The sequence below is a fragment of the Oncorhynchus gorbuscha genome, linkage group LG14, assembly GCF_021184085.1.
Source record: "Oncorhynchus gorbuscha isolate QuinsamMale2020 ecotype Even-year linkage group LG14, OgorEven_v1.0, whole genome shotgun sequence".
Classification (NCBI taxonomy): Eukaryota; Metazoa; Chordata; class Actinopteri; order Salmoniformes; family Salmonidae; genus Oncorhynchus; species Oncorhynchus gorbuscha.
Window position 1 is genome coordinate 38017557 of NC_060186.1, and position 26155 is coordinate 38043711.

Sequence of the window (26155 nt, forward strand, 5' to 3'; positions counted from 1 at the left end):
TGCAGGCCCAGACGGCATCCCCAGCCGCGTACTCAGAGCATGCGCAGACCAGCTGGCTTGTGTTTAAGGACATATTCAATCAATCCTTATCACAGTCTGCTGTCCCCACAGGCTTAAACCATTGTTCATGTTGCCAAGAAAGCTAAGGTAACTGAGCTAAATGACTACCGCCCCGTAGCACTCACCCTGGGTCTCGACCCTGCCCTGTGGAACTGGGTCCTGGACTTCCTGACGGGCCGCCTCTAAGTGGTGAGGGTAGGTAACAACATCTCCACCCCGCTGATCCTCAACACTGGGGCCCCACAAGGGTGCGTTCTCAGCCCTCTCCTGTACTCCCTGTTCACCCACGACTGCGTGGCCATGCACGCCTCCAACTCAATCATCAAGTTTGCAGACAACAATACAGTGGCAGGCTTGATTACCAACAATGACGAGACGGCGTACAGGGAGGAAGTGAGGGCCCTCGGAGTGTGGTGTCAGGAACCTCACACTCAACGTCAACAAAACAAAGGAGATGATTGTGGACTTCATGAAACAGCAGAGGGAGCACCCCCCTATACACATCGATGGGACAGTAGTGGAGAGGGTAGAACGTTTTAAGTTCCTCTGCGTACACATCACGGACAAACTGAAATGGTCCAACCACACAGACAGCGTGGTGAAGAAGGTGCAGCAGCGCCTCTTCAACCTCAGGAGGCTGAAGAAATTCGGCTTGTCACCAAAAACACTCACAAACTTTTACAGATGCACAATCGAGAGCATCCTGTCGGGCTGTATCACCGCCTGGTACAGTAACTGCTCCGCCCATAACCGTAAGGCTCTCCAGAGGGTAGTGAGGTCTGCACAACGCATCACCGGGGGCAAACTACCTGCCCTCCAGGACACCTACACCACCCGATGTCACAGGAAAGCCAAAAAGATCATCAAGGACAACAACCACCTGAGCCACTGCATATTCACCCCGCTATCATCCAGAAGACGAGGTCAGGTGCATCAAAGCAGGAACCGAGAGACTGAAAAACAGCTTTTATCTCAAGGCCATCAGACTGTTAAACAGCCATCACTGACATTGAGTGGCTGCTGCCAACATACTGACTCAACTCCAGCCACTTTAATAATGGAAAAAATTATATAATACATGTATCACTAGCCACTTTAAACAATGCCACTTTTATATGTTTACATACCCTACATTACTCATCTCATATGTACAGGTACATACTGTACTACTCTATACCATCCACTGCATCTTGCCTATGCTGTTCGGCCATCACTCATTCATATATTATTTTATGTACATATTCTTATTCATTCCTTTAGGTTAGATTACTCGTTGGATACTACTGCATTGTCTGAACTAGAAGCACAAGCATTTTGCTACAATCGCATTAACATCTGCTAACCATGTGTATGTGTCAAATACAATTTGATTTGATTTGAGGTCAGGTGATTGTGTAGGCCAGGTCATCTGATGCAGCACTCCATCACTCTCCTTGGTCAAATAGCCCTTACACAGACTGGAGGTGTGTTGGGTCATTGTCCTGTTGAAGAACAAAGGATAGTCCCACTTAGCGCAAACCAGGTGGGATTGTGTATCGCTGCAGAGTACTGTGGTAGCCATTCTGGTTAAGGGTGCCTTGCAATCTCAATAAATCACAGAGAGTGTCACCAGCAAAGCACCCCCACACCCTCACACCTCCTCCATGCTTCACGGTGAGATCCACACATGCGGAGATCATGCGCTCACCTATTCTGCGTCTCACAAAGACACAAATCAAATTTAGACTCCTCGGACCAAAGGACAGGTTTCCACTGGTCTAATGGCCTGATTCACGCAGTCTCCTCTGAACAGTTGATGTTGAGATGTGTCTGTTACTTAGCATTTATTTGGGCTGCAATTTCTGAGGCTGGTAACTCTAATGAACTTATCCTCTGCAGCAGAGGTAACTCTGGGTCTTCCTTTCCTGTAGCGGTCCTCATGAGAGCCTGTTTCATCATAGCGCTTGATGGTTTTTGCGACTGCACATCAAGAAACTTTTTCAAAATTCTTGACATTTTCTGCATTGACCGACCTTCATGACTTAAAGTAATGATGTATTGTCATTTCTCTTTGCTTATTTGAGCTGTTTTTGCCATAATAGTATTTTACCAAATAGGGCTATCTTACCTCTACCTTGTCACAACACAACTGATTGGCTCAAACGCATTAAGAAGGAAAGAAATTCCACAAATTAACTTTTAAAAACCTGTTAATTGAAATGCATTACAGGTGACTACTGCATGAAGCTGGTTGAGAGAATGCCAATAGTGTGCAAAGCTGCCATCAAGGCAAAGGGTGACTACTTTGAAGAATCTCAAATATAAAATATATTTTGATTTGTTTAACACTTTTTTTTGGTTTCTACATAATTCCATATGTGTTATTTCATAGTTTCGTGTCTTCACTATTATTCTACAATGTAGAAAATAGTACAAATAAAGAAAAACCACGGAATGAGTAGGTGTGTCCAAACTTATGACTGGTACTGTGCGTGCCCTCAGCAAGCAGCTGAGAGTGACTAGTGACGACGGGGGTCGAGGCGGAAAACAGCGGTACACACATCCATGCTACTGTCCTGTATTCAGTCTCTAGGCTTCATAGGAAACCAGAAAAAGAGCTGTCTGGCACAGTCTCACTGCATTCCGTTGACTCCCTCATGTATCATGCTTTTCTATCCCAATGGAGGGTGTCCGGGCTCCGGTTCTGCTTAGCTACATTTCGGCTACATTTCGGCTACATTTCGGCTGGGTTACTCGTTTTCTCCAGTGCCTACACCTACTGGGAATGATGGCTTCTGTAATGGAAGTCGCTCCCATGGGGCTATTGTTGATGCGGCCCTTCCAGCTCTGAGTGCTAGCCACTCACTTGGACTCATCTCGCAGCCTAAGTCAGTCACTTCGGGTGACCCAGTGGTTGGGACCCTCTGCTATTGTTAGGGGGCTTCCATGGGCTTAGTTGAATGGTGCAAAGTGATCACGACAGATGCACCCCCCCCCCCCCCCCGAGGGCGCTGTACAAAGGCAACTCGAATCGGGGGTATGGAAACTGGTGCAGAGTGCACTGCATATCAGTTACCCGGATCTCCTAACGCCCAATTCTTCAGTTTTTGATTTGATAAAAAAGTTTGAAATATCCAATAAATGTCGTTCCACTTCATGATTGTGTCCCACTTGTTGATTCTTCACAAAAAAAATACAGTTTTATATCTTTATGTTTGAAGCCTGAAATGTGGCAAAAGGTCGCAAAGTTCAAGGGGGCCGAATACTTTTGCAAGGCACTGTACATTACTAAATCCATCTATGAATGTTATCGTGTGTGTGTGTGTGTCTGTGCCAATGTTTGTGATGCTTCACAGTCCCCGCTGTTCCATAAGGTGTTTTTTTAATCTGTTTTTTAAATGTTTTATCTAATTTTATTGCTGGCATCAGTTACTTGATGTGGAATAGAGTGCCATGTAGTCATGGCTCTATGTAGTACTGTGTGCCTCCCAAAGTCTGTTATAAACTTGAGGACTGTGAAGAGACCTCTTGTGGGATATGCATGGGTGTTCGAGCTGTGTGCCAGTAGTTTAGACAGATAGTTCGGTGGTCATCCTGTCTGGGTTGGCGCCCCCCCCCCCCTTGGGTTGTGCTATGGCGGAGATCTTTGTGGGCTATATTCAGCCTTGTCTCAGGATGGTAAGTTGGTGGTTGAAGATGTCCCTCTAGTGGTGTGGGGGCTGTGCTTTGGCAAAGTGGGTGGGGTTATATCCTTCCTGTTTGGCCCTGTCCGGGGGTGTCCTCGGATGGGGCCACAGTGTCTCCTGACCCCTCCTGTCTCAGCCGCCAGTATTTATGCTGCAGTAGTTTATGTGTCGGGGGGCTAGGGTCAGTTTGTTATATCTGGAGTACTTCTCCTGTCCTATTCAGTGTCCTGTGTGAATCTTAGTGTGCATTCTCTAATTCTCTCCTCTCTTTCTTTCTCTCTCTCGGAGGACCTGAGCCCTAGGACCATGCCCCAGGACTACCTGACATGATGACTCCTTGCTGTCCCCAGTCCACCTGGCCGTGCTGCTGCTCCAGTTTCAACTGACCTGAGCCCTAGGACCATGCCCCAGGACTACCTGACATGATGACTCCTTGCTGTCCCCAGTCCACCTGGCTGTGCTGCTGCTCCAGTTTCAACTGTTCTGCCTTATTATTATTGGACCATGCTGGTCATTTATGAACATTTTAACATCTTGGCCATGTTCTGTTATAATCTCCACGCAGCACAGCCAGAAGAGGACTGGCCACCCCACATATGCTCTCTCTAATTCTCTCTTTCTTTCTCTCGGAGGACCTGAGCCCTAGGACCATGCCCCAGGACTACCTGACATGATGACTCCTTGCTGTCCCCAGTCCACCTGACCGTGCTGCTACTCCAGTTTCAACTGTTCTGCCTTATTATTATACGACCATGCTGGTCATTTATGAACATTTGAACATCTTGGCCATGTTCTGTTATAATCTCCACCCGGCACAGCCAGAAGAGGACTGGCCACCCCACATAGCCTGGTTCCTCTCTAGGTTTCTTCCTAGGTTTTGGCCTTTCTAGGGAGTTTTTCCTAGCCACAGTGCTTCTACACCTGCATTGCTTGCTGTTTGGGGTTTTAGGCTGGGTTTCTGTACAGCACGTTTGTCAGGGTTTTCCTGTGGCGAAGTAGAGGAGGACCAAAACGCAGCGTGGTTATATTGACTCATGTTTAATAAAAACGGATAAACATGAACACTACAAAACAATAAACGTGGAAAACCAAAAACAGCCCTATCTGGTGAAAAACACAGAGACAGAAACAATCACCCACAAAACCCAACACAAAACAGGCTACCTAAATATGGTTCCCAATCAGAGACAATGACTAACACCTGCCTCTGATTGAGAACCATATCAGGCCAAACATAGAAATAGACAAACCAGACACACAACATAGAATGCCCACCCAGCTCACGTCCTGACCAACACTAATACAAGGAAAATACATACGAACGATGGACAGAACGTGACAACGTTGAGATATCAGCTGATGTACGAAGGGCTATATAAATAAATTTAATTTGATTTGATTTGATTCAACAAGTCAATATGTCTCATAAATAAAAGTAGTGATGAAGTCAATCTCTATTCCACTTTCAGTCAGGAGAGATTGACATGCATATCATTAATATTAGCTCTCTGTGTACATCCAAGGGCCAGCCGTGCTGCCCTGTTCTGACCCAATTGCAATTTTCCTAAGTCCTTTTTTGTGGCACCTGACCACATGACTGAACAGTAGTCAATGCGCGACAAAACTAGGGTCTGTAGGACCTGCCTTGTTGATAGACAGACTTCTCCCCATCTTAGCTACTACTGCATCAATATGTTTTGACCACGATAGCTTACAACTGCTTACTCCTGCTTACTCCAAGCAGTTTAGCCATCTCAACGTGCTCAATTTATACATTTATTTATTACAAGATTTAGTTGAGGTGTAGGGTTTAGTGAGTGTTTTTTGTTCCAAATGCAATTATTTTAGTTTTAGAAATATTTAGGGCCAACTTGTTCCTTGCCACCTACTCTGAAACTAACTGCAGCTATTTGCTGAGTGTTGCAGTCATTTCAGTCGCTGTAGTAGCCGACGTGTATAGTGTTGAGTCATCCGCATACATTGGATGTCAATGCTCCCTGTGTAGCCCACAGTGTGCTTATGGCTGGGACAGGGGAAAGTCACTAGGCAGCATTCGTGTGCGCAATACCCAGACCGCTGCATCTGGCCGGGACAAGTCTGGGTGGTCTGACATCGGCCATTTCATTTATTATCAATTTGGGTCGGGTTTGGGCGTGATTATATTTCCCCATAATATGTTTTACCCAAATTGACTGACTGAAAGGGAACGTAACGTTATGACTATATTTATGACTATATACTTTGTTTCCTGAAGGAGGGAAATAAGGTACAACATATCTTCGGCCCAACACTACCCGTTCCTGAGCTCGGTGAAGAGCGCTATTTAATTGAAGGAAGGAATGAATCCGAGCCTCACGCTTATCACCTGTGGAAGGCGGGGCTTCCAGCGAGGCGCATTTTTCATTGGCCTTGACAGGCGTGATTGTAGATCCTTCACCCGAAGTTGCGAGGTTGCGACTCCCCCATAGTATGTTGTACATTGTTTCCTTTCTTCAGGGAACAGTAGTTACAGTCATAACATTACTTTTTCTGGTGAACAGAGAATAATCGGAACTCATTTCAATCCAATTTTCCGTGTTAATCTGAGCCAGAAGGTGGGCTTAACTCCCAGCACTGAGGCATTAAGGCCTGTGATTGGGCTCTGGACACGACCAAATCACCAGCTCCTGGCTTTCTGTCTGTCTGTTATCAGACGCTGACAGACGACCGCTGTGACCCCGGCGCCCCACTCCCCCCACCCCACTGACCACCAGGCAGAGAGGCAGAGCAGTCCCAACACCTCTTTATCTGCCTGCCCCCCCCCCCCCCCCCCCCCCCCAACTCTGACCCTGTCGCACTGAGTAATGGAGGAGGGGGGTGGGCTGCATGGAGGGGGATGGAAAGCTGGAGGCCAGCCGTTTGGGTTGGCCTGATAAGGGGGGCCCAGCAGGGCCCAAGCTGATCCATCACTCACCCAGGCCCACTGCTAGCAGAGCCTCGCCATTATTTTAGTGGACACTAACTGCCTCATTAGTCAAGTCATTAGTGACAGCAAACACAGATCGCTGCAGAAGATCCCTGACAGGAGAACAGTGGAGTGGCTAATTAAAGGGCCAGCGCTCGGCCCTCCTGAATGCCAGCCCCAGGCAGCTGTGTGCCCATCGCTCCGCCGCTCCTGCCTGCCAACCCCCTCCCTGCGTTATGCACACGCCCTCCCTCCGCGCTGCTTTCACATCCACACACAATGACCCGGTTGCCTGGCAGTTATCGGCTCATGGTGAATGAGCAGGCCTAAACGTCAAATTGTTTGGAGGAACAGTTAATCTCAAAGATGGGATGAATGCAAACATAGCAGCGCCTCCACTTTCTAACCGATCAAAGGTCTGGTGACATTTCCAGAGATTGGATTCCTGGAATAAAAGACAAATGCTGGAGAACTGCAAGTGAATGCTGTTGACATACACTTTAGACAAGTGTTTTTACTCGTGGTCATGGAGGGTTGTCGTGTGTGTGTGTGTGTGTGTGTGTGTGTGTGTGTGTGTGTGCGTGCGTGCGTGCGTGCGTGCGTGCGTGTGTGTGTGTGTGTGTGTGTGTGTGTGTGTTCAGGCTTTCATCCAAGCCTAAGACTATAAAGCCTCATTTATACAATCGACAAAGCATCAAGACTTTGAGAAGCAAGAATCTTTACACACTGCACGCGCAGATAGATTAAGAAGAGTAAAAACAAAAAGCTTATTTATGACAATGCAAAAAAGACGGTAATAACAAAAGGTGTTGAATTGGCGTTTATTTGAAGGTAACCATGAATTCAGAGTAATACCAATAGTATGCTGGTTGTATACATTGCCTTGGTGGGAAAGGGGATGATAGTGTGTTCACACATGTTGCTCTGGGTGGGTATACCTATTATCCTCTCCACTCATATTTCTACTAATCACTGCTGATAAAGCAGCACAAGCTGCTTCTCTAATACCAACCAGTCACTCCCCACTAATTACAATCATCTGGATGTCATTGAGCCTCCTCTAAAACACACTTTAAAAAAAAAAAGCATTTTACTTATCAATTTTCAGATATGAGAAAAGAAAAACCGTACAATAATCCCAACCCCTTATTCCCCATCCACCCACCTTTCCCTCCCATCCACCCACCTTTCCCTCCCAACCACCCACCTTTCCCTCCCAACCACCCACCCACCTTTCCCTCCCATCCACCCACCTTTCCCTCCCATCCACCCACCTTTCCCTCCCAACCACCCACCTTTCCCTCGCAACCACCCACTTTTCCCTCCCATCCACCCACCTTTCCCTCCCAACCACCCACCCACCTTTCCCTCCCAACCACCCACCCATCTTTCCCTCCCAACCACCCACCCATCTTTCCCTCCCAACCACCCACTCACCTTTCCCTCCCAACCACCCACCCACCTATCCCTCCCAACCACCCACCCACCTTTCCCTCCCAACCACCCACCTTTCCCTCCCAACCACCCACCTTTCCCTCCCATCCACCCACCTTTCCCTCCCATCCACCCACCTTTCCCTCCCAACTACCCACCTTTCCCTCCCATCCACCCACCTTTCCCTCCCATCCACCCACCTTTCCCTCCCATCCACCCACCTTTCCCTCCCATCCACCCACCTTTCCCTCCCATCCACCCACCTTTCCCTCCCAACCACCCACCTTTCCCTCCCAACCACCCACCCACCTTTCCCTCCCATCCACCCACCTTTCCCTCCCAACCACCCACCCACCTTTCCCTCCCAACCACCCACCTTTCCCTCCCATCCACCCACCTTTCCCTCCCAACCACCCACCTTTCCCAACCACCCACCCACCTTTCCCTCCCAACCACCCACCCACCTTTCCCTCTCATCCACCCACCTTTCCCTCCCATCCACCCACCTTTCCCTCCCAACCACCCACCCATCTTTCCCTCCCAACCACCCACCCATCTTTCCCTCCCAACCACCCACCCACCTTTCCCTCCCAACCACCCACCTTTCCCTCCCATCCACCCACCTTTCCCTCCCATCCACCCACCTTTCCCTCCCATCCACCCACCTTTCCCTCCCATCCACCCACCTTTCCCTCCCAACCACCCACCTTTCCCTCCCATCCACCCACCTTTCCCTCTCATCCACCCACCTTTCCCTCCCATCCACCCACCTTTCCCTCCCATCCACCCACCTTTCCCTCCCATCCACCCACCCATCCCTCCACCAAGGTGTCATACAAATATATCACAGAAAATGTAATAAGACAAAAACAATGGAAAAATATATATAAAATACAAAAATCGGTATTGTAATTATAGTTGAAATTTATCAGCACAATATATGGCCACTAGATTAGACATGGCCGCTTACTAAAATATACAAGTTACACTATGTAAAAGACAGGCTTTCCACATATTGTGTCATGTTTGTCATTTATTGTCATGTCTTGTCCCTGTGCTCCCCATGCTATTCGTTTCCCTCTGCTGGTCTTGTTTGGTTCTATCCCTCTCTCTCCCCCTCCCTCTCTCACTCTCTCGCTCTCTCTTCTCTCTGTCGTTCCGTTCCTGCTCCCAGCTGTTCCTATTCCCCTAATCATCATTTAGTCTTCCCACACCTGTTCCCGATCCTTTCCCCTGATTAGAGTCCCTATTTATTCCTTTGTGATCCGTTCCTGTTCCGTCGGTTCCTTGTATTGTATTCACCATGCTGTGATTGCGTTTCGCCCTGTCCTGTCGTGTTTTTGCCGTGATTGTGTATCACCCTGTCCTGTCGTGTTTTGTGCCTTCATCAGATGCTGCGTGTGAGCAGGTGTCTCAGTCGACTACGGCCTGCGCCTACCCGGCGACCTGCAGTCTGTGGCCGCTTCTCCAGTTGTTTTCCCCTCTACAAATCTAGAGGATTTCTGTTATTCCGTTTTGGACTTTAATAAACTCTGTTTCTGTTAAGTCGCGTTTGGGTCCTCTTTCACCTGCATGACAGAAGGAACCGACCAAGGAATGGACCCAGCGACTTCAGACGCTCGTTACACTGCCGTCGAGATCCAAGGAGCCATGCTCGGCAGACACGAGCAGGAATTGTCTGCTGCTCGCCATGCCGTGGAGAACCTGGCCGCTCAGGTTTCCGACCTCTCTGGACAGTTCCAGAGTCTACGTCTCGTGCCACCTGTTACTCCCTGGCCTGCCGAGCCTCCAGAACCCAGGGTTAATAACCCACCTTGCTACTCCGGGCAGCCCACTGAGTGCCGCTCCTTTCTCACGCAGTGTGAGATTGTGTTCTCTCTCCAACCCCACACATACTCTAGAGAGAGAGCTCGGGTTGCTTACGTCATTTCACTCCTTACTGGCCGGGCTCGAGAATGGGGCACAGCTATCTGGGAGGCAAGGGCTGATTGCTCTAACAGATTCCAGAACTTTAAAGAGGAGATGATTCGGGTTTTTGACCGTTCAGTTTTTGGTGGGGAGGCTTCTAGGGCCCTGGCTTCCTTATGCCAAGGTGAACGGTCCATAACGGATTATTCCATTGAGTTTCGCACTCTTGCTGCCTCTAGTGAGTGGAACGAGCCGGCGCTGCTCGCTCGTTTTCTGGAGGGACTCCACGCAGTGGTTAAGGATGAGATTCTCTCCCGGGAGGTTCCATCAGATGTGGATTCTTTGATTGCTCTCGCCATCCGCATAGAACGACGGGTAGATCTTCGTCACCGGGCTCGTGGAAGAGAGCTCGCATCAACGGTGTTTCCCTGCTCCGCATCGCAACCATCTCCCTCCTCTGGCTTTGAGACTGAGCCCATGCAGCTGGGAGGGATTCGCATCTCGAATAAGGAGAGGGAACGGAGGATCACCAACCGCCTGTGCCTCTATTGCGGAGTTGCTGGACATTTTGTTAATTCATGTCCAGTAAGAGGCCAGAGTCCATCAGTAAGCGGAGGGCTACTGGTGAGCGCTACTACTCAGGTCCCTTCATCTAGATCTTGTACTACTATGTCGGTCCATCTACGCTGGACCGGTTCGGGTGCTACATGCAGTGCTTTGATTGACTCTGGGGCTGAGGGTTGTTTCATGGACGAAGCATGGGTTCGGAAACATAACATTCCTTTCAGACCGTTAGACAGGCCTACGCCCATGTTTGCCTTAGATGGTAGTCATCTTCCCAGTATCAAATTTGAGACACTACCTTTAACTCTCACAGTATCTGGTAACCACAGTGAGACTATTTCTTTTTTGATTTTCCGTTCACCGTTTACACCTGTTGTTTTGGGTCATCCCTGGCTAGTATGTCATAATCCTTCTATTAATTGGTCTAGTAATTCTATCCTATCCTGGAACGTTTCTTGTCATGTGAAGTGTTTAATGTCTGCCATCCCTCCCGTTTCTTCTGTTCCTACTTCTCAGGAGGAACCTGGCGATTTGACAGGAGTGCCGGAGGAATATCATGATCTGCGCACGGTCTTCAGTCGGTCCCGAGCCAACTCCCTTCCTCCTCACCGGTCGTATGATTGTAGTATTGATCTCCTTCCGGGGACCACTCCTCCTCGAGGTAGACTATACTCTCTGTCGGCTCCCGAACGTAAGGCTCTCGAGGATTATTTGTCTGTGTCTCTTGACGCCGGTACCATAGTGCCTTCTTCTTCTCCGGCCGGGGCGGGGTTCTTTTTTGTTAAAAAGAAGGACGGTACTCTGCGCCCCTGCGTGGATTATCGAGGGCTGAATGACATAACGGTTAAGAATCGTTATCCGCTTCCCCTTATGTCATCAGCCTTCGAGATTCTGCAGGGAGCCAGGTGCTTTACTAAGTTGGACCTTCGTAACGCTTACCATCTCGTGCGCATCAGAGAGGGGGACGAGTGGAAAACGGCGTTTAACACTCCGTTAGGGCATTTTGAGTACCGGGTTCTGCCGTTCGGTCTCGCCAATGCGCCAGCTGTTTTTCAGGCATTAGTTAATGATGTTCTGAGAGACATGCTGAACATTTTTGTTTTTGTCTATCTTGACGATATCCTGATTTTTTCTCCGTCACTCGAGATTCATGTTCAGCACGTTCGACGTGTTCTACAGCGCCTTTTAGAGAATTGTCTCTACGTAAAGGCTGAGAAGTGCTCTTTTCATGTCTCCTCCGTTACTTTTCTCGGTTCCGTTATTTCCGCTGAAGGCATTCAGATGGATTCCGCTAAGGTCCAAGCTGTCAGTGATTGGCCCGTTCCAAGGTCACGTGTCGAGTTGCAGCGCTTTTTAGGTTTCGCTAATTTCTATCGGCGTTTCATTCGTAATTTCGGTCAAGTTGCTGCCCTCTCACAGCTCTTACTTCTGTTAAGACGTGTTTTAAGTGGTCCGGTTCCGCCCAGGGAGCTTTTGATCTTCTAAAAGAACGTTTTACGTCCGCTCCTATCCTCGTTACTCCTGACGTCACTAGACAATTCATTGTCGAGGTTGACGCTTCAGAGGTAGGCGTGGGAGCCATCCTATCCCAGCGCTTCCAGTCTGACGATAAGGTTCATCCTTGCGCTTATTTTTCTCATCGCCTGTCGCCATCTGAGCGCAACTATGATGTGGGTAACCGTGAACTGCTCGCCATCCGCTTAGCCCTAGGCGAATGGCGACAGTGGTTGGAGGGGGCGACCGTTCCTTTTGTCGTTTGGACAGACCATAAGAACCTTGAGTACATCCGTTCTGCCAAACGACTTAATGCCCGTCAAGCTCGTTGGGCGTTGTTTTTCGCTCGTTTCGAGTTTGTGATTTCTTACCGTCCGGGTAGCAAGAACACCAAGCCTGATGCCTTATCCCGTCTGTTTAGTTCTTCTGTGGCTTCTACTGATCCCGAGGGGATTCTTCCTTATGGGCGTGTTGTCGGGTTAACAGTCTGGGGAATTGAAAGACAGGTTAAGCAAGCACTCACGCACACTGCGTCGCCGCGCGCTTGTCCTAGTAACCTCCTTTTCGTTCCTGTTTCCACTCGTCTGGCTGTTCTTCAGTGGGCTCACTCTGCCAAGTTAGCTGGTCATCCCGGTGTTCGAGGCACTCTTGCGTCTATTCGCCAGCGCTTTTGGTGGCCGACTCAGGAGCGTGACACGCGCCGTTTCGTGGCTGCTTGTTCGGACTGCGCGCAGACTAAGTCGGGTAACTCTCCTCCTGCCGGTCGTCTCAGACCGCTCCCCATTCCTTCTCGACCATGGTCTCACATTGCCTTAGACTTCATTACCGGTCTGCCTTTGTCTGCGGGGAAGACTGTGATTCTGACGGTTGTCGATAGGTTCTCTAAGGCGGCACATTTCATTCCCCTCGCTAAACTTCCTTCCGCTAAGGAGACGGCACAAATCATTATTGAGAATGTATTCAGAATTCATGGCCTCCCGTTAGACGCCGTTTCAGACAGAGGCCCGCAATTCACGTCACAGTTTTGGAGGGAGTTCTGTCGTTTGATTGGTGCGTCCGTCAGTCTCTCTTCCGGGTTTCATCCCCAGTCTAACGGTCAAGCAGAGAGGGCCAATCAGACGATTGGTCGCATACTACGCAGCCTTTCTTTCAGAAACCCTGCGTCTTGGGCAGAACAGCTCCCCTGGGCAGAATACGCTCACAATTCGCTTCCTTCGTCTGCTACCGGGTTATCTCCGTTTCAGAGTAGTCTGGGTTACCAGCCTCCTCTGTTCTCATCCCAGCTTGCCGAGTCCAGCGTTCCCTCCGCTCAAGCGTTTGTCCAACGTTGTGAGCGCACCTGGAGGAGGGTGAGGTCTGCACTTTGCCGTTACAGGGCACAGACGGTGAGAGCCGCCAATAAACGCAGGATTAAGAGTCCAAGGTATTGTTGCGGCCAGAGAGTGTGGCTTTCCACTCGCAACCTTCCTCTTACGACAGCTTCTCGTAAGTTGACTCCGCGGTTCATTGGTCCGTTCCGTGTCTCCCAGGTCGTCAATCCTGTCGCTGTGCGACTGCTTCTTCCGCGACATCTTCGTCGCGTCCATCCTGTCTTCCATGTCTCCTGTGTTAAGCCCTTTCTTCGCACCCCCGTTCGTCTTCCCTCCCCCTCCCGTCCTTGTCGAGAGCGCACCTATTTACAAGGTACATAAGATTATGGACACAAGTTAGCTGGTCATCCCGGTGTTCGAGGCACTCTTGCGTCTATTCGCCAGCGCTTTTGGTGGCCGACTCAGGAGCGTGACACGCGCCGTTTCGTGGCTGCTTGTTCGGACTGCGCGCAGACTAAGTCGGGTAACTCTCCTCCTGCCGGTCGTCTCAGACCGCTCCCCATTCCTTCTCGACCATGGTCTCACATTGCCTTAGACTTCATTACCGGTCTGCCTTTGTCTGCGGGGAAGACTGTGATTCTGACGGTTGTCGATAGGTTCTCTAAGGCGGCACATTTCATTCCCCTCGCTAAACTTCCTTCCGCTAAGGAGACGGCACAAATCATTATTGAGAATGTATTCAGAATTCATGGCCTCCCGTTAGACGCCGTTTCAGACAGAGGCCCGCAATTCACGTCACAGTTTTGGAGGGAGTTCTGTCGTTTGATTGGTGCGTCCGTCAGTCTCTCTTCCGGGTTTCATCCCCAGTCTAACGGTCAAGCAGAGAGGGCCAATCAGACGATTGGTCGCATACTACGCAGCCTTTCTTTCAGAAACCCTGCGTCTTGGGCAGAACAGCTCCCCTGGGCAGAATACGCTCACAATTCGCTTCCTTCGTCTGCTACCGGGTTATCTCCGTTTCAGAGTAGTCTGGGTTACCAGCCTCCTCTGTTCTCATCCCAGCTTGCCGAGTCCAGCGTTCCCTCCGCTCAAGCGTTTGTCCAACGTTGTGAGCGCACCTGGAGGAGGGTGAGGTCTGCACTTTGCCGTTACAGGGCACAGACGGTGAGAGCCGCCAATAAACGCAGGATTAAGAGTCCAAGGTATTGTTGCGGCCAGAGAGTGTGGCTTTCCACTCGCAACCTTCCTCTTACGACAGCTTCTCGTAAGTTGACTCCGCGGTTCATTGGTCCGTTCCGTGTCTCCCAGGTCGTCAATCCTGTCGCTGTGCGACTGCTTCTTCCGCGACATCTTCGTCGCGTCCATCCTGTCTTCCATGTCTCCTGTGTTAAGATAAGATTATGGACATGCGTTCTCGGGGACGGGGTCACCAATACCTAGTGGATTGGGAGGGTTACGGTCCTGAGGAGAGGAGTTGGGTTCCGTCTCGGGACGTGCTGGACCGTTCGCTCATCGATGATTTCCTCCGTTGCCGCCAGGATTCCTCCTCGAGTGCGCCAGGAGGCGCTCGGTGAGTGGGGGGTACTGTCATGTTTGTCATTTATTGTCATGTCTTGTCCCTGTGCTCCCCATGCTATTCGTTTCCCTCTGCTGGTCTTGTTTGGTTCTATCCCTCTCTCTCCCCTCCCTCTCTCACTCTCTCGCTCTCTCTTCTCTCTGTCGTTCCGTTCCTGCTCCCAGCTGTTCCTATTCCCCTAATCATCATTTAGTCTTCCCACACCTGTTCCCGATCCTTTCCCCTGATTAGAGTCCCTATTTATTCCTTTGTGATCCGTTCCTGTTCCGTCGGTTCCTTGTATTGTATTCACCATGCTGTGATTGCGTTTCGCCCTGTCCTGTCGTGTTTTTGCCGTGATTGTGTATCACCCTGTCCTGTCGTGTTTTGTGCCTTCATCAGATGCTGCGTGTGAGCAGGTGTCTCAGTCGACTACGGCCTGCGCCTACCCGAAGCGACCTGCAGTCTGTGGCCGCTTCTCCAGTTGTTTTCCCCTCTACAAATCTAGAGGATTTCTGTTATTCCGTTTTGGACTTTAATAAACTCTGTTTCTGTTAAGTCGCGTTTGGGTCCTCTTTCACCTGCATGACATATTGTATGAATGGGGACCCATGCACAGTGTACCTAACCTCCAGAGGCAGGGATGACATCACCTCCTTAACCCACTGCATAAAGGAGGGAGGCTTTGCCCTGATCTAGGGGAAGTACTCCAAAAATAGCAGTGAATGGGTTGGGGCTAATAGTTTTGTTTCACGTGTGAGAATGGCAAAAAAAAAGGGGGTCCCAGGAGCCACTCAAAGACTGGCACGACCAAAACATCTGTCCCACAGTCGCTGGACTCTGGTGGTATTTCAAACACTTGAGGTCAACATTTGGATATATGCTTGCCAGTCTGTCATTTGAGAATGGAGACGGTGCAAAACGTTGAACTGAATGAGCCTTGTGCCTTGTGCAAAGTGATGAGGTGTGAGTACGCCCAATACTATGTTGCCATATGTCATCGGGTAGCTCGGCACCCATGTCTTGCTCCCATGCAGATTTTGCATTTGCCCAGGAAGGCAGATTAATGATCTGTATTAAATCCTATAATCTGGCGGTTGTGCCCTTCAGAGACGGGTTCAAATCTAAGCACCTCTCAACTGGACCAAAACACACACGAATGCTTGTATACAATTTCTCAATACTTCAAAAAAGGTGAAGGCAGTGTCTGATGACCCCACTACCACAATGATGGTGACTTTTGGTTCCATGGTTAGTTTTCAGTTGATGTGGTTGAGTGCATATGTTGCCTGAGGCGAGGTGGCAGAGAGTGTCCGTAAAAGTAAAATATTCATTTGTTTGATTACCTCAAAAAATGTCTCTCCTAAAATGTTAATATTTCAGTCACTCTAGTTTTTTTTAACCAATATACAGTACCAGTCAAAAGTTGGGACACACCTACTCCTTCAAGGGTTTTTCTTTATTTTTACTATTGTCTAGAATACAGAAGATACAGAATACTGAAGATAGCCCTATTTGGTAAAAGACCAAGTCCATATTATAGCAAGAACAACTCAAATAAGCAGAGACAAACAACAGTCCATCATTACTTTAAGACATGAAGGTCAGTCAATCGGAAAAATGTCAAGAACTTTGAACGTTTCTTCAGGTTTAGTCCCCAAAAACCATCAAGCGCTATGATGAAACTGGCTCTCATGAGGACCACCACAGGAAAGGAAGACCCAGTTACCACTGCTGCAGAGGACAAGTTCATTAGAGTTAACTGCACCTCAGATTGCAGACCAAATAAATGCTTCACAAAGTTCAAGTAACAGACCCATCTCAACATCAACTGTTCAGATGAGACTACGTGAATCAGGCCTTCATGGTCGAATTGCTGCAAAGAAACCACTACTAAAGGACACCAATAATAAGAAGAGACTTGCTTGGGCCAAGAAACACGAGCAATGGACATTAGAACGGTGGAAATCTGTCCCTTGGTCTGATTAGTCTAAATTTGAGGTTTTTGGTTCCAACCGCTTGGAACCAAATAAGGTGAAAGGATGACAAGGTGAACACAGATAAGGTGAACGGATGATTTCTGCATGTGTGGTCCCACAGTGAAGCATGGAGGAGGAGGTGTGACGGTGTGGGGGTGCTTAGCTGGTGACACTGTCTGTGATTTATTTAGAATTCAAGGCACACTTAACCAGCATGGCTACCACAGCATTCTGCAGCGATTTGAGCACTAAACTACCTAAAAGAGAGTACCAGCTTTCAGCTCAAACATTCTATTATTATTTTAGCAGTGTTCATACCAAACAATTTGGACATTTCTTAGTATTATGATGGCGCCACTGGAAGCACTGAGTGAAACTTGAGTGCCAGCGCTCCTACTTAAATACTAACACATTTATTATGGGTACTGGCTCTGTTGAAAATAAATGTCCAAAAGTCAGAGCATTCAACACAAGGTGAGAATGTGAGAATGGTTGCAAGAGAACATTGAATTGTCCATTTCTCCAAATTCTTCCATGGATCACTACTAACCACACAGTGATCTTAGAGCGCTAACTGGTCTTTGAGCATTCAGAATGAGCTAGATTGGTTTCCCTGCACACCTTGTTGGATGGAAATTGGCAGCACACCACAAAGGAAGTGGGAACGAGTGTGGAATGAACCTTTGAGTAATAGTTATGTTACTTCCGTTCTTTAAAAGAACACGTCAACAAAACGTGAATGCAAACTCTTCATGTGAAAATGAGCAAATGTTATCAAACCTATGTAATTAAAGTGCAAGGAGCATTGTCTGTTCAGCGATTGACATCTTTATTTAGCATTTGTCAAGAACACCCTCAAAAAGAATCACCTGAAATACTCCAGACCGTCAAACAACACAGGGCAGGTCTGCTTTGTGATTTGTCATGTGCAGGTAGGTATAGCGTGGGGCAGGTGCAGCTGTCCCTATTTCCTATCCCTGTGTAGATGCTGCCTAACCTTTTCTCTAACATAATGGCCGGGTGCTGTGACCATGGCACTGTGTAATATGATCCCGTATTGATAGAGAGGGAACAGGTGCTTTAAATCTGATTAATACATCTGTGCTAGACACCAGGCTTACATCACAAAGCGGAGCCTGCGTCCTAAATGGCACCCGATTCCCATAGTGCACTACTTTTGACCAGGGCCCACAGAGCTCTGGTCAAAAGTATGGGGAATAGGGTGGCATTTGCGATGCACCCAGACAGACAAAGCTGCGAGGCGGCGCTCTGCTCTCCTCTTATCTGCATGGCAGCCTGGATATGATGGTTGCCGTGTTACTAAATGGAGCTTTTAAATTGGATGGGCTGGAATGGGCGAATGCAGGTGTATCTGCAAATGCACTGAGGGCGAGGGGAGAGATGCGTGATAGACGTGACACATATAGGAACCATTAGTCTCCGATTTAAATCTATGATCGATCTCAGGTTAAAAAAGCACAGCAACATGTTGCATAACTGTGCTGCTCCCATTTTATGGTTCAGAACATGCTGTGGACTAAAGCTCCATTGATATTATATATTTTTTTCAAAGGTTGCGAATATAGACTGACGTGAGAGCAGAACGTGCTGTGATTAGCAAAAAGTCAAATGGTGAAAGTGTTACCGTATAAAGTTCTGACTTAGAATAACATTGCATTTGCAGCCATAATCCAACACAAGTGTTTCATTATGCGGATAAGGACAGGTCCAGGTTTTTGTTAGTCTGAAATGGCTTCCTTCCCTTGTCTCCTTTTGTTTTCTCCATGACCTACCTTTTATAGGTGAACAGACTGGTTAGGTTTACTTTAGACTATTTTGCTTCCACCTGTTCTGTCCAGCCAGATCAATGACCATGGAGGAAAAAGGACACAAGGAGAGGAAGATAGTTACAACTATTGAGATGTAGCCCAGGTGCGGCAGACACTGGTTTATGACAGTGTGATAAGTGGACTATGCTGCTTTACCTTGTTAAAACAGCAGAGGCAAACACTCCCAACCGTCTGTCACAGCAACCATCTGCTGCCCTCATCTATATAAATATAAAGCCCTTTAAAAATAACCTGCGAAGGTTGGGTTGGAAAGACTATTAAAGAAAGGCTGTGCATATACAATACCACTGAAACAGCTCGACTACTAATTATATGCAATGTTCAAAACTGAAATGCTGTTTGTACATGGCACGCCTTACTCTTGATTGAATAATTATCAGTCACATAAAATCATATTATCCTTCACAATATTTTACTGTTTGACACAAATATCAGTTATAAACACTCCATGCTAAGTGGGGAATCCATCAATTTTAAAGCAGCGCCCTCTTGTGGGCATGTAAATTACTCACACTAATGTCTTTCTCCCTACTCTAGCTCTGTCTCATATCAACTCTCTCCCGCTCATTCTGTTAACCTGGAGACAGTGGGTATTTCCCATTTGCATTCCCTGGCATGTTAAGACATGTTCACCAGCTGCTGCTGTGCCCACCTGGTCCTTGGTGATCTGCTTGGTTGGTGTGTTGATGCCCAGCTCGTCCAGAGGGTAAACAATCTGGCATCGTGGGCGCACCTGGGACCATACAGTTCAGGACAGAGGTCAGGTAATGGGCACAGGAGTTCTGAGGGGAGAAGAAAAGGGGCAAAGGTCAGGTGAGGTGATACCTATGAGCTATACTATTGATGGAGGCAAGGGCGGGTGGTGACTAACAGGTGCCAAGTCGAAGGTGATATAGGATGCATTCCAAATGCCACCCTTTTCCCCATTTGGGAAGCAGACATAATTAGTTCAGATGAACACGTTGGTTTACACGATTTACACGCCCTTCAACGTGCTCTTGAATAGAAAGAAACCCCTTCATGGCAGGCCAACCCAATGCTCCACCATCCACTTCCCAAATGATGATTCCTTCTCCCATTAGCTTTTCCATAATTCAATAATTCTATTTACACCTCATCATCTCCCAATCTGGTGCATGTTTGTAGAAGGTAATTAGCAAGAGGAGGAGGCCTCAACACACTGAGGAAATGTCTTCTCACAGTCCAGAGAGCTGGAGCTGGCAGTCTTATATCAGCACCTGCTGCCTTAACCCCGGAGAGAGCTGCTGGTGGCTGGGCAGGCGCTATCTGGTACTGAACACACGCGCACACTCTGGAATGAGCACATTGAGGAGTCACTCAATGTGAGCTTTACGGTCCCGAGGCTGTTTCTCTCACCCTCTGGCTGTGGTAGGAGGGGTAGACTGGGTAGTAGAGGCAAGATTTGTGGGCGAGCTACAGCGCCTCCTTCGGGAAGTGTTTGGGGTAGTGCTGGAAGATGGGGTTGAGGGCAAAGTGACATTGTTTGCCGTACTCCTCAAAGCAGTGGTGGCTGAAGTAGATTACATCTGAGCCAACCATAACATCAAAAACGTCATCTATATCGAGAGAGAGAGAGAGAGAGAGAGAGAGAGAGAGAGAGAGAGAGAGAGAGAGAGAGAGAGAGAGAGATGTTAAGTAGTACTAAATCTATGAAAGCAAAATACCATTGAAGTCTGTTTAGCGAAGATAAAAAAAGGAAGAAAATTGCTTCCTAATTTCTAATAATTAAAATCCCAACTAGTTGGTTCGGAACTTTGGCCACAAACACCTGCAAGGGTGTTCCATCCTGGAAGACAGACCAAGAGAAAGAGAGGATGGGAGATGAGATATTACACATACATGTGGTTCCATTTTCATTTCCAAAGTAATTATCTGTGTTGGAGCTCTGCCATAATCATGTTTGACATCTGGGGTGTCAATCACCACCGGTAATGTGGTTTACATGGTAATTAGTTGGTTCTTTGCAAAAAAAACATCAATCAATCAGTGATACTCCAAGTCTTCCAACATAATAATTGTAATCACTGGAACTGTTTTGTGTGATTGATTGATAAACGGAGACTAGCTAAGGTAAATGGAGCTAGTGGTTATTGTACTATCCTTTGTCCTATTTGCAGTAGTATGCCCTGTGTGTCTGTGACTGACCATGTCTCTGTTGACCTTGAAGAACATGTCCTGGTCCTCCAGCAGGGTTCACATGCAGACCGAGTCTCTTTACCATGTCACAGACAGCAGGCCGATCTTCAGACACTGCCAGCCTCATGTCAAATGTCCTGAGACGACAACAAGACCATGATTGACATTACACAAGCAATATACAGTACATCTGGGGCAGTGGTCAACAAATTGGTCGATTGCGATCGACTGGTTGATCTCCAAGACATTTCTAGTCGATCAACAAACATTTTTGTTTAAAAAAAAAACATTCCTATTTAAAAAAAGAATTTAAAAAATTGTGCTGTTGGCGATAGGTGCACTTGATTCAGCAGCCCTAGAGCCGGGAAGGCAAAGTGTTAACATTTTGAACCATTTCATGTGTCCGAAGGTAGAACTCCGCCTACCCAGCAGGCCTAGATAGCAAACCAAGTGCAGCTATAGGTCTACCGCTGGCCAATCAGATAGCTCAGATCACCATGTCTGCACAGTTTCCTCGAGCCACAGACTGTAAAAAGAAAACTTGAACGCACAGCAAAGTTGATACGGTGAGATTTCAAAACTTTTAAAATCAAGACTAGAGAGAGACTCAACGAATACAGCAAAGAGCTGCTGTTTTGATGAGTAAGTTCATGTTTAAGTTGTTACTCAGCAGTTTTACAAACCATTAAATGCCCATTCTCCCTACTTCCACTCACGCTACAACCTGCACTGCAGCTGCAATGAATGAGTATCGTAAAGTCTTCCGATAAGCTTGCGTTGTTATTATTGCCGGCTTGTGTCTTTTTAATATCGAGGATTATTTCACTTTCTCTGGTCATAGGGAGTAACAACATGAATTAGTACATGAGGCGGAAATAACGCAGTGCGACTTGAGTTTCGCCATCAGCTGGAAGACTGTGTCCCCTTTCTGCCAGCGGAGGGAGGGAGAGAGGAAGAATGGTGAGTCGACTGAGAGGCAGCCTCACCGCTGCGCCCTCCCTTTTTAACTGGCCACCAGTTCAGTTTTAAAAAAACACATTATCATGCTCACTCAGCTGTGCCTCACAAGTAATACAACAAATGATCTATTTCCAGTGTGATCATGTACCTACATGTTTTTCAACATAGTATAAAAATGGTCTTAGAACAACATTGGCAGGGCAATTAAATCATGGCCAAATGTAGTGATATTGTATTGAGCCTATAGCCTACTGCACAAACCTCATTGCTACAGAACTGTTTTTAATTGGTTAATGTTGCATGTGCTTACATTTTATAAATCGTGTTTTTATTTTATTTATCTGAGCGGTAGATCTCACCTTGCATTTTGACTCAGAAAGTGATCTTGACTCCGAAAAGGTTTTGTGAACACTGATCTAGGGCATGTCTCTCTTCAATCCCTATTAACATCCATCTCGGTTTGATCCTAAGATAAACAATTAGATGCATGCTAAGACAATGCACTTTGTACCCAATCACATTTTTATATTACACCCACTTATAAGCAGACCAGAGCAGTGGAAGATGTAGAGCTCCTGGGGCAGACTGCTGGTGTGGTGTGGTACCACCTTGAGGAAGCTCTGGAGGAGGGATAAATCAGGGGGCAGCTTGGGCATAGAGATGATGCAAGTCCTGGATGAGGCAAGGAGATTGGCTTCATGCTTATCACATAGCCTCAGGTTCAAAGACCCTCCACAATAAGGAAATCACTATAGGATGTCAGTCATGCATGGGTTTAGTAATAAGCCTTATAGAGTGTACTTACAGGGAAAGGTTTTAATATATTGGGCAGGAAGTCCACCGATCTGTAGTTGAACGAGGGAAGTGAAGTGAAACTGTGTTTCTGCCAAAGCTCTAATCAGAGCCAATATGGAGATCATAGTGGTGGAACAACTGGCCAAGCAAGCTGCCCGTCTCAGTACAATGCCCGTTGGTCTCGGCTCAACTTCTCTCCTTCAATTTAATGTCACTTTAAGCGCCATACTCATTAATTACATGCTCATTCTCGGTGGGGAGTGACTGGCTTCCATATTCCATAACAGCTGGGCAGTAAGGCGACAGAGAGAGGGACCCAGCGGGAGCCAACTAACAATCCCTCGCTCTCCTTCACACAGCACAAGACTGATACACACTGGAGGGCTGCCATGATAAGTGAAAGGTTTCCACATATTCATAAAATGGAGAAAGAGATATTAAATGTGATCACCTTTGATTCATGGGAATGTTTTTCCTCTTTATTTTTCAAAATAGTAACCCTTCTGTCAATGACTAGGTCATTAATTCGTCAATGAATTATTTAGTAATCAAATCATGCTTGTGATCTTCCCCTGAACTTACCTAATTTCAAACTTCTTACTGATGACAACTAACTGAACACAGAAAACATTGGGTGTTTCTGAGACTCTTGGTTGCAGAGCCACTTCTGAATCCTGAAGCTCTGCAGCACACGCCTGGGTGTCCACCGGCTGCAATGAGAGCATCACGATGTGAATATATCCGTATGAGATGAAGGAGAGCACATAGCTAGGTGGACATGAAGGTATACCATAAGGACGTCATAATTGATTTACCTCTGATACTTCACTGGGTATGGCTTTGATCCAAATCCAAGCTCTGGTTTACGTCACGTGATTACACCTTGCAATTCACATAATCAAACCAATATGTTACATTGTGCCTGACAGTGATCCATTATAGATCCATTATAGCCATTACAGTATTGCAGTATTGTGTTATAGCCTTACAGTAGGTTGGACACATGGATACTCCTTGTGGTCATATTCCATCCCTGTGGGCTGGTGGTGTTCCCTGGAGGCCCCTTTACCTCTGGCTCAGGGGCCGTCTCAATCAGGCCCTCTGGGCTGGGCTTATACAGACGGTTGAAGGGCCCAAGCTCAAAACACTCCTTGGGCAGCTTCAAGTTGATGTCACCACTCACACTGATGAAACCCACTGCGGTTCCCTCATTCTGTGAAGACAGTGCACAGACCGACACAGTCATTATACTGTAATGCCATTTGTAATGAAATAGATAGTATATTTCCTCTGTGAGTTTGAACACTAGTAATATACATGTGCACACTATCAACGCTGACCAAATACGTTGTTTCGGCTACAACTTTCATTTGAGCTGTGGCCTCATTAAAGATGATTGGTTTCCAAATTAGACCTTTATAAACTGATGGTGACACGGGGTTTGCAAATGAAAGTAAATAATGTACGATGTTCCTAAGAGGAAGAGAGGACTGAATAGTACAACCCTCTTGGGCAATGTTGTGCTGTTTGTTCTCTGAACGGAGAACAGATCCTGACATTTTTTTTTTTGCTAGATGTCTGAACACAATATGTTTAGTGAGAGCATGTCTTGGCAGAGTGTCAACTCTCATCTGCCATATGTTGCCATGAACACATGTCAGCTTGAGTTGAACGGAGGGGAGGAAAGAGCTGCCAACTTCTAAGTCCCTGGGGGAATGCACCCCAGCAGGATTTCTGTGAACCAGGCAATAGCATCTGCACCGCCACAATTACATTTTAAATGGCCTTTACCGCTCTGACAGTGGATCAGAGATTACTGATGCCAGAGATTTAAAAAAAGCAGAGACAACGTCAGAAACAACATGGCTGACTTGATCTAGATTCTAGAGCTTAATAATCATAACGTGTTTTTTTTCTTCTCGCCTGTGGTTTTGGCTGAAGTTGTATTAAGGAGAAACAAAGATATTCTCATGACAACAAAGAAACACAACTTTAAACATAGCTAACCTTACAAACAGCTGAATGATTCTCCTCATCCTGAGCCTCGATGAGCTCAGCCAGGAAGTAAGGTCCATAGGATCCTGCGAGGACCTTTGTCTGCTCCGTAAAGATGTGTGCGAGGTTGTCATGATCCTCCACCCTGTAACGGAAACCTCAATCATTTGCTGAACGCCACGAGCAACCCAAGGATCGCTCATCACTCACCAAAATTAGAATAGAAAAACGTGTGAACGTGTTGAAATAAACAATAAATTACTTTTTGGAATTTAGGAATTTATCATACCCGAGAACTGCAAAATCAAATTTGAGAGTAAATCTATTGCTAAAGTGCTCCTTCATATAAAGCAAAGGGGTACAGAACATAGGTGTGTTAAATTGACTATGAGGACCTGACTCGTTGGACATTTCACCTTTATTTACAGATTTTTCCAACTGCTTACACACAAAATCTTTTCATCTCACACGATTTTTTAAACCTCTCACTCTAAGTGCTAAACTACACACCAAATATCCAAAACCATAAGCTATTTCTCAGCCTTTGACTCAGTTGTCAATTGCATAAAACACTTTTTTCAAAACACTACACACAATTCTCTACCTAAAACTTGCTTTCCTTTTCCAAACACAACCAATCAAAATGCTACACTTATTCACCAGGTCACACACACACTCCTCACATGTGCAAACACTACTAGCTTAACTGATCACTAACCAATCACTGCTTTACTGTAGTATAGGCCTGTAAATAGGTCAAAGGTCAGATGACCTGTTTTGAACAATGGATGCCAACAATGGACAGAGAGCAAGAGGAGTAGGAGGGAGAGGAAGAGGAAGAGAAGGAAGGAGAGCCATCTCTGATGAGATTAGGGCAACACTTGGTTTGACCATGAGAGAGGCTGGACTGAGAGTCCAGCCCAACTTGAGTCGATTTACAGTAGCGTCCATAATTCGAACCTTCAGAAATGAGAACAGGTATATAACTATATAATGATTGCCAACCCTATGCCCGCATGCCACTTCTCCAGGCAATGGAGGACACATGTGGGGACATAGAGGTTGCCTCTGTCCAAGGTTAGATACGCCATGCTAGGAGATACTTCCCTCGATGTTTGGCAAGAGAAAACTTATCTTGTGATGGGGACGAAGTATTGTGTCCAGACCCAGGCCGGAGAAGAGATGAAGCGTAGCTTAGCACTGGTGACTGCCCCCCCCCCCCCCCCCCCCGGGACCTCACACACACAATTGTGTTCTTTACTGTATTCTAAATACTGTAATATACTTTTGGTTTACATATGTTTATGGTTTTGTTGTATGCTACTGTATACAACAGTAATGTTTTTAGCCTAATAAATATTTTCTGTTTCTACATTGCATTGGTGTTTACAGTGTACTTGTTACCCCTCTCAGCAGATTACTTTCACTGTAGAACATTGTATTGAAATGTAGATATAAGCCTATGAAAGACCAAAGAGCTTTAGA

At 47.0% G+C, this 26155-nt stretch overlaps 1 pseudogene; it reads right to left on the bottom strand.

The window, feature by feature from the left end:
* Window positions 1-25081, bottom strand: part of LOC123995520 — a 36338-nt pseudogene extending 11257 nt beyond the window's left edge.
* Between the last annotated feature and the right edge of the window lie 1074 nt (window positions 25082-26155).